The sequence below is a fragment of the Tenrec ecaudatus genome, chromosome 15 (genome assembly GCF_050624435.1).
Source record: "Tenrec ecaudatus isolate mTenEca1 chromosome 15, mTenEca1.hap1, whole genome shotgun sequence".
Taxonomy (NCBI): domain Eukaryota; kingdom Metazoa; phylum Chordata; class Mammalia; order Afrosoricida; family Tenrecidae; genus Tenrec; species Tenrec ecaudatus.
The window spans coordinates 95,590,884-95,603,926 of NC_134544.1; the positions used below are offsets into that span (position 1 = coordinate 95,590,884).

Consider the following 13,043-nt stretch of genomic DNA (forward strand, 5'->3'; position numbering starts at 1 on the left):
CTCTCAAGCTCCTTATTGACACCAGATTATGTAGCTACCACAAATGGGAATTCCAGAGCAATTCCTTGTGCTTATGAGGAATTTTCACATGGATCAAGAGGCAACTGTCCGAATAGAACACGGGAATGAATAGAACAAGGGATTTAAAACCTGTGTGGTTTAAAATCAGGAAAGAGGTGTCTTAGGGTTCTTTCCTTTCACCATACTTGTTCAACCTATATGATGAGCAAACCATCAGAGAAGCTGGCTTATATGAAGAAGTATGTGGTAACAACATTGGAGAAAGGTGTGGGGAGAGGTCAAACGCTTACAGACATTCTCCCCAGGGTAGTTAGGCAACCAGACTATATGGCAGGCCTCACTCCCTGCTACAGGGGACATAAACTATTCCTCCTTGAGGCTTGAGACCAAGCGTTCACACCCTACTGATAATGGTTCCCATGGAGATCTAGGGAATAGGTGAAAGTTAGGCTGCCATCCTGAACCTAGGATCTGCTCATCTTGTCACATGTATAACCCCAATCCCTCCCCTTCCTATTGCATGTATGTCCCTAGACCACCCCTCTCTCATTACTGTATTACCTATAGGACAGCCCCTTCCAGTGACATATGTCCTCACCTGTAATTAGGGGGCTTGCATGTCCCCAGAGAATATAAAAGGGGCCAGGGCTACCATTTAAACTCTCTCTCTCACTCACTCCACGTGGTCCATCAAGTGGGGCAGAGGTCAGCATGCTACCATGAAGCATGTCTGACTCCCATTTACTTCAATACTTCACTTCTATCTCTCATGCTCTCTATAACTTTACTATGATGTTTAATTATTATCACTGTACAATTGCGCCTACCGGACCCATAATGATGTGTTAGGGGCTGGCTTCCCCTGACAGAAAGGTTTATTACCAACCTTCAGTATGAAGCTGACAAACTTGCCTGATGAAAGTGAGGAGGGTTGAAGCACTTGCTGATGAAGAGCAAGAATTTCAGCCCTCAGTATGTATTACAAGTCGATGTAAGGAAGACCACAATGCTCACAACTGGAACAATAGGTAACATCATGATAAATGGAGAAAAGGTTAAAGTCTTATTTGGATTCACAATTAGTGCTCATGGAACAACAGTCAAGAAATCAAAACATGTATCGCTTTAGATAAATCTGCGGCACAAGGCCTTTTTAGAGTATTACAGAGAAGTGCTGTTCCTTTGAGGACTAAGGTGCTCCTGACCCAAGCCATTCCCCATTGCATCATATGCTTGTGAAACTTGGATATTGACTAAGGAAAACTAAGAATCAATGCATTTGAATTGTGGTGCTGAAGAGGAACACTGTAACTATCGTCGACTGCTAAAAGGACAAACAGATCTGTATTGGAAGACGTAAGACCAGAGCACTCCTTAGAAGTAAGGATGGCAGGACTTCATCCTACATACTTTGGAAATATTGTCAGGAGAGACCAGTCCCTGGAGAAGGCATTGTGTTTGATAAAGCTGAGGAGTGGCAAAAATAGGAAGCTTTATTTTGTTTTCCTTTAAAAAAACATCATTTTATTGGGGGCTCTTACAGCTCTTACAACATTCGATACATCAATTGTATCAAGCATATTTGTACATATGTTGCCATCATCTTTTCCAAGACCTCTTCTACTTGAGTCCTTGGTATAATTTTCTCTTTTTTTCCCTCCCTTCTCCATCCTCCCTTCCTCATGAATCATTTATCAATCATTTTTGTTATTATTTTGTATCGTACAATGTCCTTTGTGTCTCTTCACCCACATTTCTGTTATTCGTCCCCTTAGGAGGGGGTGCTATATATCCAACCTTGTGATGAGTTCCCCCTTTTCCCGCCGTCCCGGGCCATCCCCCTACTCTCATGATGTAGCTACTCCCACTACTGTTCCTGAGGGGTTTATCTGTCCTTAATTCCATGTGCCCAGAGCTCTTATCTGTACCAACGTGTGTTCTCTGGTCTAGTCAGATTTGTAAGGTAGAACTGGGTCATGGTAGTCCAGGGGGAGGAAGCATTAAGGAACTAGAGGAATGCTGTGTGATTCATCTGTGATATACTACACCTGGAACCATTCCTTCCTTATAACCCTTCTGTGGGGAGATATGCAATTGATATCCAATTGTCTACAGATGGGCTTTGGGTCTCCACTCCAACCCCTCTTGTTTGCATCGATATAGTTGTTTGTTTTAATCTTTTGATACCTGATACCTGTTCTCATTGACATCTCGTGATCACACAGGGTAGTGTGCTTCTTCCATGTAGGCTTATTTGCTTCCCTGCTAGATGGCTGTTTGTTTGACTTTAAGCTTTTAAGACCCCAAATGTTGTATCTTTTGATAGCTGGGCACCATTCACTATCTCCACCACATTTGCTTATACACCCATTTTGTCTTCAGCAATCGTGTTGGGAAGGTGAGTATCAGAGTACCAGGTTATCAGAACAAAGTGTTCTTGTGTTAAGGGAGGCCTTGAGTAGAGACCCAAAGTCTGTCTGATATCTTAATATTTAACATATAAATGCATGTACATTGGTCTCTATCCCTTTCATTAAACATTAATATATTTACATATATACATGCCTATAGTGATACTTCTGTAAATAGCTTTTGCATCCAATTTCTTTCCTCTACTTCCTCTCACCTTCCTCCTATCCCACAATCATGCTCACCCACCATTTGACTCTTGGTAATTCCTCTCGGATACATTGCACTTGCCAGGCATTATACACCCTCCTGTTCCCTGATCTGTGAGTTTGTTGGCTCCCCATTCCCCCTCTCCACCACTTCCTCTGCCCTGTCCCCCAACACAGCTCCCACTGCTGGTTACATTGTTTTCTCTTTGGGATTGTTCATCCTGCTTATTTTATATAGAGACATAGGGCAAAAGAAAAGCAAAAATAAACAAAGCAAAACGAATACTTACCTGGCAGGGGAGATACCATGATCACGAAGGTGGTTTTCCCAGGGCGAGGTTTACTCATCCATTGCATTCCGGATGTGCTGACCTCTGCGATTTCCCCAAATGTGGGAAAATAGACTGCATCATTTGTGGTAGTGGGGGACTGCAGATCAGGTCTGATGAGGTGCCAAGCCCTGTCCCCCAAGTCAGAAGTCTATTTTCAGGATTCCTTGGGGACTTGGTTACTTTGCTGCCCTGTTGCACTTCCTTTGATTTCACCCCGCGGTGTCTGGGGCAAACTGGGCACACTTTCTGCACAGTGTCTCCAGTGCTGTCCCCAGTAGCACTAGGGTTCAGCGAAGGAATCCCATGTCTCCTGGTGGGGCCAGCCACACGGTCCTCTGTGTGGATTGGCTGCTCCAAGCAGGGATGTCGTCCCCAGGGTTTGGTGGGCCATGATGAGATTCTCACTCTCACTCTCACTCTTGCTTGCTCTCTCCCTCATAGTTTGGGTCTGGACCTCATCGTGTGGGTCTGGACAGATCAGCAAAGAGCAAGGTTCTTGAGAAGATTGATTGACACAATGGCTCCATCAGTGGGCTCAACCCTGGCAATAATTATGACGACGGCACGGGACCGGGCAGTGTTTGGTTCAATTGTACATTGGCTATGGGCCGGAAGCAATTCGATGACACTTAACAACACAGAGCAGATCATGAATCCTGTGTCCTAAGACATCACTGGGTGGGTTTAAACCACCAACCTTTCAGACATGTGTGTACACTTCATCATTTGCATCATGTAGAAACCTCAGTGGCCCTGAGTCTGATTATAAAATCTATCCTTGAGCTTTATCAAAACTCTGGTGCTGGGGGCACCTGTCCGGGTCTTTTTCCCTCCATAAGGCACAGGCGCTTTTACTGCAGGTGAGAATATTTCCTACTTTTACAATACCACTTTTGAATTTGGAAACACCAGGGAAGACTACAAAACCAGTAAATAAAAATGGAGAGATTATCTAGGAAACAGTGAGACAGAGCAGAATCCCCAAACTGAAACCATCTACAACTGCTCCTTGGCCTGATCCTGCGCTCTTCGGGTCCTGAGCGCCCCCTGGAGTCCAGTCTCTTCCCTGCAGAGGAGGTTTGTGTCTGGGCTCTCACTGACTTCCCACATTGTGTCTCTTACATTAATGCATGATCATTTCCTCGACATTCATGCTCTTTCTAATCATCTGCAGAAAGAGAGTGTTCTTAGAGTTGTCTCTGGAGATGGTGAATTGACGCTTTGCTCAGTCTGTGTATAATGTAGTCCCACCAGAATAACTAATGTATACAACCCACTGCAGGCCCTTCACTGGAGCCTGATGGGATCAATGCATTTCACAACTATTGAAGGTGAATCCAGACGCTGCACAGGAGAGTCTCCGAGGCACCCCACCACCACCACGACTTTCTCAGATCGCCCCCAGATGGTGCTCACACTGGACACCTACAAACACAGAAACACCACGATTAGAGGACACATACACAAACAAATGTACTCGATATTAAACACACACAGCAAGGGTCTACAATGATTACCATGTAAAATGGACAAAGATTGGTGCAAAAGTAGTTTTGTGTATTTGTATTATTAATAGTTATGATATGTATTGATTGAATTTTATATCCTGGATGGCTGTATTGGACTGAACAAAAAATGAAAGCACAACAGAACTGTGGGATTCAACCGAAGAGAACCTTGTGGGCTATTTGTAGCAACAACCACCTGTATAGTGTCGAAATCAAACTGACGTTAATGACCTCATTTTGCATCTAATGGAATTAGAGAAAGATGAGTGTGCCACCGCCCAGGTTTACAGGGGAAGGGGTAGGGGTGCCAGGAAATAATTAATATAAGATCTCAAGTAAATGAAATAGAATGAACACCATCAGTAAGTCAATTAAACAAAAACTGACTCTTTGAGAAGATGACCTCGAGTGATAAATATCCAGTTTTCATGATCATGACAGAAGAAAGAGGATGCAATTCTGCATGCTTTCTGAACAACCTCATGCCCACAGCTGTATATATCACAAAAATGGAGGGATTTCTTGGATGGCAAGAAAACCAATAATGTTCCTATGCAAGAAACAAACGATGGCGCCGGTCACCATCATCATGGGTATCTACATCTTAAGAGGGACGAGAGGCTTTTTGCTGGATCTAACTTGGCAACCTTTGCTTCTTTGGACTTAAGCCAATGGCCTGCCATCTGACCTGCCCATTTTGGACTCATTTTCCTGTCTAGTCACAAACCTGACCTGCCAACCTGCCATTCACCCTTCTCCGCAGCCTGTGGTGTTCCTGCCCATCCTGGGTTCGTTAGCCCCTGAAGTGTAACTTCATGTAATTTAGTGGCAGTGTAATTTAGAGTCAGAAAGGGGAACTATGATTTTGGTTTGTGATCATTAAGACTCCTTTAACCTGTGAACACATTTTTTAGAGTACTGACTGCATAGCAGAGTGGGTGAGTTTGATCATAAGCATTAGATAGATATTTTATTTATTTGTTTAAAAGATAATTTGACTGGGGGGCTCTTACAGCTCTTATAACATTCCATATATCAATTGCATCAAGCATATTTGTACATATGTTGCCATCATCATTTCCAAAACATTTTCTTCTTGAACTCTTGGTATTAGCTCTTCTTTTTCCCCTCCCTCTCCCACCATCCCATCCTCTTGAATTCTTGATCAATTATATATTGCTTTTATTATTTTATATCTTACACTGTCTCTTGTCTCCCTTCACCAACATTTCTGTTATGTATCTCCTTCGGGGGTTGGGGAGAGCTATACAGCCAACCTTGTGATGGGTTCTTCCTTTCTCTCCCTCCCTCCTCCCCAACCATTCCCCTCTCCTCATATTGCTACTCCCATTACTGTCCCTAAGGGGTTTATCTGTCCTGAATTCCCTGTGTCAAGAGCTCTTATCTGTACCAATGTGTGTTCTCCAGTTTAGCTAGATTTGTTAGGTAGAACTGGGGTCATAAAAATTAAAAAAAAAAAAGAGGGACGAGAGAGGATTCATTGTGAGCTCTCACACCACAAAGGTTGGTGTGTGTAATGTAAAGCTTATAGAGTGAAAACTACTTACAAACTCATATATAACAATAAAGTACATGTCTCAGAGCTCTGTTTTCCCTTGAGAGTGCTTGTGCTTCTCTGAGTCTGAGGGAGAACTCTTGCCCATATTCTCTACTCATCTGCTTCTAAATATCAGAGGACATGAAAATGCAGCTCTCTGCCACTGATAAACCAGTCAGAGCCCCTGATGTGGGAGATCTCAGAGGACAGTCCCAGTCTCTGGGGTCTCTGGTGTTACCATTTCTGCCCAGAAGCTAGTCCACAAGACTCATAATGAATTTTACACCAAACGTGGCATTCATTCTGGCCATTTTACATGGTAATTGTTGTACACCCTGCTGCTGTGTGTATAATTGTGAGTGCATTTGTTTGTATGTGTGCCATCTAATCACGGTGCCTCTGTGTTTGCAGGTGTCCAATGTGAGGTGAAGCTAGTGGAGTCCGGGGGTGACCCAAGAAAGCCTGGGGGGTGGTCTTCATGAAGTATTCAGTGATTTCTTCATGAAAGCGAGAATCGAGCAGGGCCATGTTTTAAGAACTAACTATTCTTGGATTGGGGCAAGAACTAAGTAGGAGCCCCAAATCCATATGCTAGCCCAGGGGTCCTCAAACGTTTTAAACAGAGGGCCAGTTCAAGTTCCCTCAGACCCGTTGGAGAGCTGGACTATAGTTTTTTTTTAAAAAAAACCCAACTATGAACAAATTCCTATGCACACTGCACATATCTTATTTTGAAGTAAAACAAATGGGGCAAAAACACCCGGTGGGCTGGATAAATGTCCTGGGCGGGCTGCATGTGGCCCACGGGCCGTAGTTTGAGGATGTCTGTCAGCTAGCCCATGGGTTTAATAACTCTGATTTACTTTTGCGGTCATGTTATGATAAAACCAAAACCCCAAACAAACAATAACAACAAAAACACACAAAGAGCAGAAAGAAACAAAAAAGCAAAGAAACAAAAGAGAAAATCATTGTCAATCTTCCTCTAGGGTATAAGGCAATTGCACTGATAAAATCAGCAATTTATTCAATGACAGATGTTTTCCCCCAATCTATGGGCTCTCATTTTGCTCTCCTGATAAAATCATTTTTTAAAATTAAAAAATAATTTTTGTTATTGTATTTGCAATACATAATTTTGTTGAATACTGCCAAAAATGTTACAAACTTTTAATCCTCATTGTATACATTAATGAAATGAATTTCAGAGCAGTTAAGTATCTTGCATGTGCTTACATAACTTATAAATAGCGTGTATGAGATTGAAAACTAATGCATTCTGATTCTAAAAATTATTCTCCTAACTTCCAAGTCTACATAACTAAGCTGTCAAGGCACTTCTGGCGAAGTTTCCTTATTTATTTATTTTTTATAAATTATTTTATTGTTCTTACAGCCCTTCTAACTGTAAGAACAGTTGATGTATGGAATGTCAGAAGAGTTCTTACAGCTCTTCTAACATTCCATACATCAATTGTATCAAGCATATTTGTGCATATGTTGCCATGGTTTCCAAAACATTTTCTACTAAAGCTCTTCTTATAAAACCCTCTTTTTCCCCCTCTCTCCCTCTTTGATCAAATATATATATCTCCTTTGATCAATTATATATATATATCCTTTGATCAAGTATATATATATATATATATATATATATATATATATATATATATATATATATATACATACAATTTTTTTAGTAAGCCTTGCAAGTGCATGGCCTCAAAAAATTAGTTTATGACTCAGAATTGTTCCTCTCCATGGAAATCTTTAGTAAAAGGCAAAAGATTTATACGATCTGAAGAGAAACCAGAGTATGCTCAATTATATTTTGTTATTGTTAATTTGTATCTTACACTGTCCGTTGTCTCCCTTCACCCACATTTCTGTTATCATCCCCTTTGGAGGTGGGGCGGCTATATATCCAGCCATATGATAGGTCCCCCGTTTTTTACCCTTCCCCCTACCTGATCATCCACCTAGCCTCATTACATCACTACTCTCATTATTGTTCCTGAGGGGTTTATCTTTCCTGAAGTCCATGTGTCGAGCGCTCTTAGCTGTACCAATATGTATTCTCTGGTCTATCCAGATTTGTAAGGTAGAACTGGGTTACGGCCTTGCGGGTAGGGAGCGAGTATTCAAGAACTAGATGAATGATGTGTGATTTGTCGGTGCTATACTGCACCTGGGTTGAATCATCCCTTCCTTATACTACTTCTGAGGGTGTGGGTGGTATCCAATTATCTACAGATGGGATTTGGGTTCCACTCCAACCCCCCTCTCTCAAATCAATATAATTGTTTGTTTTGGATCTTTTGAGACCTGATGGCTGATCCCATCAACACCTCATGATCACACAGCCTGGTGTGTTTCTTCCATGTGGGCTCATTTGCTTCCCTGCTAGATGACTGCTTGTTTGACTTGAAGCCTTTAAGACTACAGACGTTATATGTTTTGATAGCTGGGTACCATCCGCTCTCTTCACCACATTTGCTTATGCACCCATTTTGTCTTCAGCAATTGTGTCTGGAAGGTGAGTATCAAAGAGAGCCAGGTAATCAGAACAAAGTGTTCTTGGGTTAAGGGAGGCCGTGAGCGAGGCCCAAATTCCATCTGCTATCTTACACCTTTTCATATAAATATATGTTCATTGGTGTCTATCCCTTTCATTATAAATTAATATATTTACATATCTATAGACCCATAGCTATACCTCTATAAATAGCTTTTGACTCCTATTTCTTCCCTCTATTTCCTTTCACCTTCCTTCTATCCCACTATCATACTCACCTTCCATTTGGCTCTCAGTATTTCCTCTTGGATACATTGCTCTTCATAAAACCCTACTCGGGATTATACACCCTCCTCACCATCAATTTTAGATCTCTTGTTTTTCCCTTTGTCTATGAGTTTGTTGGCTCCCCACTCTCTCTCCCCGCCCCATCTTCTTCCATGTCCCCCCTGAACTGCCGGTCCTGTAGTTTCTCTTTGGGATTGCTCATCCTGCCTATCTTATATAGACAGACAGAGGGTGGAAGAAAAACCAAAACATAATAAAACAAAAACAAAGCAACAACAAAAAATAATAGATAGTTCCAGGTCTGTCTGCTGACCCTAATGTATTTTTTCCGATCAAGTCTGAAGAGGTGACAAGCCCTGTACCCCAGGCCAGAAGTCTATTTTCAGGATTCTTTAATGACTTGGTTACTTTGTTCCCCTTACTGTCCAGGTACACTCCCTTTGCCTCTCACCCCACTGTGCATGGGGCATATCAGGTACACTTTCCTGCACAATGTCTCCAGTGCTGTCCCCTGTACTGTTATTTGTCAGTGATAAAATGTCTTGTCTTGTGGTGGGGCAGGCCCTACGGTGCTCTCTATGCTCTGAGCATGATGTCGTCCCTGGGGCTTGATGTGTCATGATGAAGTTCTTTCTCTCTCTCTCCCCCTTAGTTCGGTCCTGTGTGGTCTGGACAGAGCCACCTCTCTCCCCAGGCTATATCTTCAGTGTTGTCCTCTGTATTGCCTTCTGGGGAGACGGTCAACATAGATCGACTTGGGTTGTTCTTACAGCTCTTATAACAATCCATACATCAATTGTATCAAGCATATTTGTACATACATTGCCATCATTATTTACTAAACATTTACTTTTTATGGACACCTTAATATCACTTCCTCTTTTTTCTCTCCCTCCCCCAACACCCGCGTGACTCTTTGATAAATTATGTATTATTATTTTCTTATCTTACACCGACCATGTCTCACTTCCCACAGTTTCTGTTGTTTGTCCTAGAGGGGGTATGTGTGGTTTATGTGTCAATCATTGTAATCAGTTCCCTCTTCTTCCCCTCCTCTTCCCACCCTCCCACCACCCTCCTGGTATCGCTACTCCCATTCCTTTTCTTGGATTCCGTGTTCATGGGCTCTCATCTCTTATATGTACCTGTGCACATGCTCTGGTCTAGCCCGCAGTGAAAGGAAGGACTGGAGTCATGATAGTGGGGAAAGAGGAAGCATCAAGGAACCAGAGGGATATTGTGTGTTTCATTGGTGCTATTTTGAGCTGTGGTTGACTCATCCCTTTCCTTGTGACCCTTCTGAATAGATGTCCTATTGTCTACAGATGGATTTTGCGTCTCTGCTCTGACCAACCTGGCATTCTGTGATGCTCACACTCCCAGCACAATTGCTGAACACAAAATGGGCACATAAGCAAGGGTGGTGAAGAAATCGGATAGTGCCAGGCTATCAGAAGATATAGCATCTGGGGTCCTAATGACTTGAAGTTAAACAAGCAGCACTCTAGCAGAGAAGCAACTAACCCACATGGAAGAACACCATCTGTGCTATCATGAGGTGTCCACAGGATCAGTTGACAGGCAATAGAAAACCCCAAACAAATAAAAAAACCTATTGTTGAGAATGAGGGGTCACGTTTATGATATCATTTAAAATACCATGGCTTGGGTCAGGTACACCATATTCCTCAAGGTAATATTTTTATTATTAAAATTTTAAAGATATATTTTGCAGCAGATTCACCAAACGCAATATGTCATTAAGTTCGGTTTGAGTTGATTTAGTTTAGTCTAGTCTAATTTGATTTAGTTTAATTTAGGACCCAATTGCAGTAAAATCCTGAAGAACTTCATTTTTTAATATTTTAAGTGGGTAAATACATAGAACACTTAAAATGCTTATGTAGGAGATGTTTGTTTCATTTTCCTCATTAACTTTGTTCATTAAATCATTTATTATAGTGGTATCAATTCAGGGATATTAATTGTATCCTTTACATTTAAAAAATTATTTTATTGGGGCTCATATAACTCATCGCAATCCATACATACATCAATTGTGTAAAACACACTTATACATTCGTTGCCTTCATCATTCTCAAAATTTGCCTCTGCTTCGGTTCCTGGAAGCCGATTTTCCTTTTTATCCCAACCCCTTTCCTCCCCACTCACCCCTCCTGTATCCTTTATATTTTTATACAGTTCTAAGTTATATATTTTATTGTTCATAGTTGTCCAGATTTTTGATGTATTGAGAACATTTTCATTTCATATTAGGCATTTCCAGTTATGTCTTTTACAATGACACTCTGCAATTTTTCAATGATGTATAATGATTTCATAACTTGGGGACACATACCCATGGTAATGACCTTTATAAAACAGAAAACATTGCTGTGTGCACTTTATTTTGCTTTTAGATTTACAGTCGTTGATCACCTGAAAGTTACTTATGTTAGTATGCTGCCCTGTACCACCCTCAGAGTTGTTCTATTCATTTCAATAGGAACATTTTTAATAGAGTTTTGCTTTCCATCTTGAAATGCCCTAATTATTTTGTAATGTATACAATTATATTAACTCTGTTGTAAAGTTTTATCTTATATTTGAAATAAAAATGTCATATTTCCAACCTGGCAATAACAAGTAGAAGAATTTAACTGCTGTTAACTTACATACATCACCTATTGAGCACCAATTCTCAAGAGTCTTGGCAAAGAGTGCATTGGGAGGAATGGTTGAGGAGTTGAAGCAGGCCTGAACTCAGTCTTACAGATATCAGCATTTTGGGATGCTAGTTTAGCGGTTGATTTTCCTTCTTCCCTCTTTTCATAGATTCCCTGGTTGAGTAGTGGTTATGCATTGGGCTGCTAGCTGCAAGTTCAGCAGTACAAAACCACCAGCTATTCCATGAAGACAGATGAGGATTTCTAGTCCTTTAGAGATTTACAGTATCTGAAACACTCAAGGACAGTTCTTCCCTGTCCTATAGGGTCACTTTCACTTGGCATCTATGCAATGTCACTGAGTTGAGTTTGGTATATTTCAACTTATGGATAAAAGCACTTTATAATTACTGTGCATAGTTTATGTAGCTTTATTTTTAAATGATTTGAGGAGAATGGCAGCTTGATTATATTATAAATTTATATTCGCTGTTGTGAAAAAGCTGCCAGATTGTTCTAATGTGACGGTAACATTTGGTAGTTTCTGGCACTCTACATCCTCACCAGTCTTTCATGGTATCAGTCTGTCTTTTGAAGCAGAAGCACAATAGTAAACTTGCATTACTAATTTATTGACCATTTAACTTGCAATTCTTAATGATAGTTGATGGACCACGACATTCCACATGCTTGCTTGCTAACTTTGAAGACATCAGATCAGATCTCCCCATTTCATCAATTTTGTAATTTGGATTTTAGCTAATTATGTAGTGTCTTTCTTTGAAAATCATTCAGAATGTGGCACTCCTCAACAGCTCATTATCTTCTATTCCTGGATGACATTCACGGAGTATAGAGCCCAGCCACTTTAGTAAACTATTTAATCACTGATGCTCAAGAGGGTCTTCTATTTAAATATAAAAACAAAATCATTTAAATGAAATATTCCCGATATGGTTGCACACTCAGGATAAAATATAGGCCCCATGTGCTGAAGCGAGATCTTTGCTTTAACCCTGGCATAACTCCCATCTTGCAGCCTTAGGCAGCATGAGAGAGTATATGTGGGAGTATATATGAGTACAGTCTCAGAAGCTGATGTCTTACCCAGCAATAAAGATTGGCAAGGAGGCACTGCATTGGCCAGCATTAGACCTTCTCTTTGATGCCAATGTTTTCATCCCAAAGTCATGAAATAACCAAGTAGTTGTCATTTTAAGCTGCAAAGAACTATGCCTGATTTCTCTACAACAGTAGAAAACTGGATAATTTTGATAGCCCTTTCATTGGGCCCCTATTTTTCTACAATTTCCAAGTTCCAAAAATTGGAAAGTTCTGTGGGTATATTGATTAAATTACTGACCATGATTTGGAGCAGTGGGAAAAAACAAAAACAACATATGGATTATAGAGCCCAAGCAACGCTTCTTCAATGTGGAAGGAAACTGCCAGCATATACGGGTACTTTGTAGTACATGTGATAAAAACGTCATTTACAAAGGGTTACTGTGGGAGTTATATAATCATTTGTCAATTT

At 40.9% G+C, this 13,043-nt stretch overlaps 1 non-coding gene and 1 pseudogene across 1 annotated transcript; one reads left to right on the forward strand and one right to left on the reverse strand.

The window, feature by feature from the left end:
- Positions 1-2,921: 2,921 nt before the first annotated feature.
- LOC142428217 (U1 spliceosomal RNA) lies at positions 2,922-3,109 on the forward strand (annotated as a pseudogene).
- A 4,630-nt stretch (positions 3,110-7,739) lies between these two features.
- LOC142428287 (U5 spliceosomal RNA) lies at positions 7,740-7,855 on the reverse strand. The gene has a single exon (XR_012780212.1). It is a non-coding gene; the product is annotated as a U5 spliceosomal RNA (small nuclear RNA).
- Positions 7,856-13,043: the final 5,188 nt, after the last annotated feature.